General features: G+C 40.8%; 1 non-coding gene across 1 annotated transcript; it reads right to left on the bottom strand.

Moving 5' to 3' along the window:
- Positions 1-707: 707 nt before the first annotated feature.
- LOC130042574 (U7 small nuclear RNA) lies at positions 708-769 on the bottom strand. Its single transcript, XR_008795263.1, has one exon. It is a non-coding gene; the product is annotated as a U7 small nuclear RNA (small nuclear RNA).
- Positions 770-5,886: the final 5,117 nt, after the last annotated feature.

The following is a 5,886-nucleotide window of genomic DNA, read 5'->3' on the forward strand; positions in this document are numbered from 1 at the left end:
AAACAAATGTATGTACTCAAAATTATAGATTTCCCTCAAGCAGCTTATAAACTTTATCTTACCAATGTTGAAATTCAGTATTTTAAAAACTAACTTTCAGAGTCAGAGAGGTGTTTTAGGAAGTTAGGCCTTGCATGTGTTTCTAGTTTTCCCCCGGCATCAGATAGGCCCAATAACCTTCTTCCCAAATCCTAGCACACTAGAAGTGATTTCTGAGCATAAAGCCAGGAATAAGATCTGAGCATAGCTGGGTGTGGCCCAAACCACAATTCCTGGTAAAAGTGAATAAATAGAAACTAAGTACTCTCAAATTTCCATTTTAGTTTCTTTTACTCATGAGTAAATAGAAATTTATTTTTTACTTTCAGGAATTTGTGTTATCTCTATAACAATTATGTTCTATGTTTAATCAGGCTATATGATACCAGCTTTTATTTTAATTTGTTGGTACTAATATTAGTTCTGGCCAGTCATTGTAAGTATTCTCTGTGAGCTTGAGAGAATGTGCATTCTACACTGTTGGCGGACAGTGTATTGTATGTACAACTGAACTTATTTTACGAATCAAGGATATGTCTCAGTGATAAAGCATGTGTAAGGACTCAGATTTGATTCCTGGCGCTTCTAAAAATAAAATAAATAAACGAACAAGTTTATTGCTTTTTAAAATATTTTGTATCACAACTCATTTCGTTTGGGGGGTGAGTGTGGGCTTTCCAGTAGCAACCAGAAAAACTGCTAGACAAATTCTAAAAGAGCTGTAACACTTTTAACTAATTTCTTGATTTACCTATTAGTGATGATAGAATTGCCCACAAAGACGATGGTGTTAAGTTCTTCACATAAAAAAAGTGTCTGTCTGTGGCAGAGGCAGACTTGGGGTGGGGTTGGAAAGAGGAAAATTGAGGACATTGGTGTTGAGAAGTGTACACGGGTCAAAAGACAGGTGTTTGAGCATTGTAATACTGAAACTCAATCATGGACAACTTTGTTTTTCTCACGGTGATTTAATAAAAGAATTTTAAATACTTGAAATATTTTGAAACTACTTTATTAGGTGCATTTAAGTTGGAATTGTTAAATCTTTCTGGTAAGTCTGAATTTTAAATAATATATAGCAATCATACTAATTTCATTTTGTATTTATTATCTTCACAGGGCAAAGCCTGGCAAGCCACCAGTGAGGTATTCAATATGCAAAAAACAGTAACAACAAGTCTCACAATGGAGCTGTTACTGGTGACTGCTCGAACTATTTGTTGAACAGCGGAGGACAGTGCTACAGAGCTATTTATTATCTTAAATTCTGTTTTGTGTTGTATTAATAAACTTTCATTGACGTTCTTGTGGGCTGGAGCGATACCACAGTGTGTAGGGCGTTTGCCTTGCACACAGCCAACATGGACCCGAGTTGGATTCCTCCGCCCCTCTCAGAGAGCCCGGCAAACTACCGAGAGTATCTCTCCCACATGGTAAAGCCTGGTAAGCTACCCGTGACGTATTCAATATGCCAAACACAGTGACAAGTCTCACAGTGTTACTGGGCCCTCTTGAGCAAATCGATGAACAACGGGAGGACAGTGACAGTGACAGTGACCGTTCTTGTGGATATTACTATATATCTTTAGATTTATTGCTAACATTTCCCCCTTATTGTTTTATGTGTTTTTGTACTTAAAAAACACATGCAGCTTAAATTTGTATGTTTTTATCTGCTCTGACAATTTCACATTAAATTCAAGACATATCTATCATGATTCCTCATATATTTGAATTTATTTTGCCACCCAATTTTGCTATTTGTTTTTTCTTACTCTAATTTCTTTGTTTGGTTTTGGGGCCACACCTAGCAATGTTCAGGGGTTACTCCTGGCTTTTCACTTAGGAAGTACTCCTGGTGATACTTGGGGGACCACACGGGATGCCTGGGATTGAACTCTGGTTGGCTGTGTGCAAGGCAAGCACCTTACCCACTGTACTATCTCTCAGGTCCTCTCTAATTTTAAAATAAATTCTGGCATCTTCCCCACTCCTATTCTTTTAGACAGAGATTTTCCTCCCTCATATACATTTTTTCTCCATTGATTTAGAGACTATAAGACATTTTTAAACTTTTAGTCATTACCTAAAAGTTTCCTAGAGCTTAAATACCTTACGAATTATAATTCGGATCAGTAGTTTGGTATTTGTCCCAAATAAATATAAAATTTAGGATTTTTTAATTTTCAGTCAATTCCATCCCCCATCAATACACTAATGTTGACTCAAATATTGTTTATCATTGATTTTTGCTTCTTTAATCTCTTAGAAATTATTATAGCTTTTTATATGTATTGTTAACCTATTAAATGTTCGCACAATCTCTTCTTTTTTAAAAATTTTATTAAAACACCATGAATTACAAGGTTGTTTTTTTCTTTTTGGGTCATGCCTGGCGATGCTCTCAGGTTACTCCTAGCTCTGCACTCAGGAATCACTCCTGGCCGTGTTCAGGGGACCATATGGGATACTAGGAATTGAACCTCAGTTGGAGAGTGCAAGGCAAATGCCCTACCCACTGTGCTATCGCTCCAGCCCCTACAAAGTTATTCTTAGTTGAGTCTTAGACATACAATTTTGCAGCATGCATCCAACCACCAGTGTCAATCTCTCTCCACATATCCTCTTTGCTATCCAGACTTTCTTTTTTTTTTTTTTTTGGTAGAGAAAGTTCAATTTTTGTTTCCGTTTCTGGTCTTGGATTTCTAGCAGGACATCTGCTTGGTTGCTAGCAGGACATTGGGGGCTCACCACGTACCAGATAGATTGAGAGGGAGGGGCTGAACACATAGCCTATGGAGGCAAAATGTTTACATTTTCACTAAGGGAATAAAATTCACAAGGATTTCCATGTAAACACCCACCAGTACAGTACTCCAACCCTGACCCCCAACCAAGACCACCAAAAAATAACGCTCAGAAATTACTGCGCGTTAATATTCAGATATCATGTTTTGTGTTTATTTATTTTTGGGGGGACATATTCTGTAATATTCTAGACTTTTGCCTGACTGCTCAGGGGAACAGGGCTCGGGGAACCCTCTGGGGTTCTAACCATGGATCCTGGGGCAGCTACTCCCAGTTCGACTAATTTTTTTTATTTTATATTTTTTATTTTTTATGTTAAGTATTTTTATTTTTTAAATTTATTTATTTATTTATTTTGAATACCCATCTCTCCACCAGTGACCGGTTCCCACCACCGTGGATCCCAGTATGCCTCCCACCCCCCACCCCCCACCCCAGACTGATATTTTTTAATTGCACAAAACTTCCAATTGCTGGAGTAGCTCCAACTGTTCATGTATTCTGTTACAACAGTTGAGCATGAAACTAAGTCAATCAAAAGCCCAGAATGGGCCTTGGGGTAACCCAGAATGATGCTCAGGAATTGAGGAATGGAAAGCATTCTATGTGTAGTCAATATTCCTGTCTATGTGTTTGTATATCTTCATATCCAGTGGTGTTCTCAAGCTACTCTTAGCTCTGTGCTCATCAACTCTTCAAACAGTGCTCAAGTCGACAATGCACTGAATTCAACTGGGATCTAAAATAGATCAGCCACATGAATTGAAAGTCCCTTCTTCGCTCTGTAGCTGAGTGGTCATTGATTAGTTTAGTAGTGGATGAATTATGCAGCAAAAATTAAATTCTTTCAAAATTTGAACCAGTGCTCAAGAAGAATTATAGAGTGGGTGTGCAGGAGAAAGTCACTTTTTCAGTTGTGTTGACCTATTGTTCAGCTATGAGTTTTAGTTTATTAGAGGAAAATATGAATAAAATGTATAGTAAAATGGAGGGCTGGAGCAATAGCACAGTGGGTAGGGCATTTGCCTTGCACGCAGCCCACCCGGGTGTGATTCCTCCATCCCTCTCAGAGAGACTAGCAAGCTACCAAGAGTATCCCACCCACATGGCAGAGCCTGGCAAGCTCCCTGGGGCGCATTCGATATGCCAAACACAGCAACAACAAGTCTCACAATGGAGACGTTACTGGTGCCTGCTGGAGCAAATCAATGAACAGTGGGACAATGGGACGACAGTGCTAAAGTAGTACAGTGTTTAATAGTAAAACACAAAACTTAGTTATTTTAGAAGTTTACTTTTTAGTTTGAAGAGTTGATATCTGTATTTATAGACTTAATTTCTTGCAATCCCTCACAAGGGCACCTGCCAATCATGGAGTGAAATAGGAACAATGGCTTAGGGTGCACAAGAATGGTGTGGTTTATGATCAATACTTGATTGCTTTGTATAATCAGTTTTATTATTTTCTATGTCAAGGCTTGCTTCACTTTATGTCGACGTAAATTTACTGGGTGTTGAAAGATAGCCCCATGACAAGTGGGCCCTAGCAAAGCAAGTCCCAGCCCATATCCCCCCTGCAGCTGCGGCAGGTTGACAACACCAGGTACCCCCATCTCCTCCTTGCCCCTGGAATTCGCCAGGTAAGGCCACAAGGCTGGAAAAGGCCTAATGAGGCATCTCCTTGCCATGGAATCCGCCTAATAAGGCCACAAGTTCAGAGAAGGCCTAATGAGGTATTTTCTTGCCCTGGAATTCACCTAATAGGGCCATAAAACCCGAAAAGGCGTAATTGACTGCCCGGTGGGATGGCCTGGTGACAGGTACAGAAGAGAGTGGCTGGTGCTGATGGCTTGTTGCAAAATGACTGGCTGCCTGCGTGCAGTATCTAATGTGATAATTCAAATGTATTGGGTGATTTGTGCGTGGGCATTTCTGAAATGCGCGGGAAGATGGCCTATAAAAAGCCCCCTTTGAAGAGGCTCGGGGCTCTCTGTCACTGATGGTTTGCGGTCATGCTGTGAGCTCAAGCATGCTCAAATAAACCTCTTGCTTTTGCATGGACTTGGTCTCTCAGAGTTCTCCTTGACAGGTGAGGCTGTCATGATCTCGGACCCTAACAGGTGTCAGGATATGGGACATATGAGTTAACTAATTTTGTGGGTGCTTATGAAAATGACACGTGTGTAGGATGTGTTTTTTCCTCGCCTGTGCTTGTGGTGGGAGGCTGATGCTCTTGCCTAGCAGGACTGCCTTCCAGATGCTGTGAATACACTCCTCCAAAATTTATTTGTTGACGTCTCCTTGTCTCCTTGGTTCATGACCTCAAAAACTTTGAGGCTCATGTGATATTTGATGTGGACTGAAGCACAACAGTACCTGTGGACAGCTGCAGAGATTTTTTGGCAAGTAAAACAGATTATATTTGGAGGGGCTTTTGAAGGTGTTGAGGGGAAGTGAGTGAGGAAGAGAAGAAAATCAGAGAGAGGGAGTAACGCGTTCAAGAAAGAACACAGGCCTCTCCGCCCTTGGGGAGAACCCCTACACACATCCCAGTATTAGACATGGAAGTATGAAAGTACACATCTCAAGAGGGCGACACATGTGCTGGGGCACTCCACGTGCTTGTGCCCCTGGGCATAAGGAGCACATAAGACCGGGCAGCATATAAGTCGCTACAGAGATTTTTTTCAAAGAACCACTTTGTATATGCTTTGTTCAAACCTTTACTCAGTTGCCCAGGGTGTCTGAAGAACTGATGTCCCCAAATCTCTCAGATTTGGGTATTAGGAGTCCTTTGTTCCTCCCAGGAAGTCACTAACGATCTTCTCTCTGGGCCTTTAAATCACTGTTCGGGACTTTGTGGAAGAATGGACGCAGTGCTAGTGACCCGAGCAGGCCTGCACACGACATGCCGAGATGGACCACAAGGGTCATGTGAAAGATCTCAGAACAAGCACATCATTTTCAGGATCAGTGAGTTTTTTATTGTTTTTGTTTTCTTCTTTGTATCAATTTGGGAAGGGGCACACGAAGAAGTGC

This window comes from Sorex fumeus, unplaced genomic scaffold (genome assembly GCF_029834395.1).
Source record: "Sorex fumeus unplaced genomic scaffold, SorFum_2.1 ptg000103l, whole genome shotgun sequence".
Lineage (NCBI taxonomy): Eukaryota > Metazoa > Chordata > Mammalia > Eulipotyphla > Soricidae > Sorex > Sorex fumeus.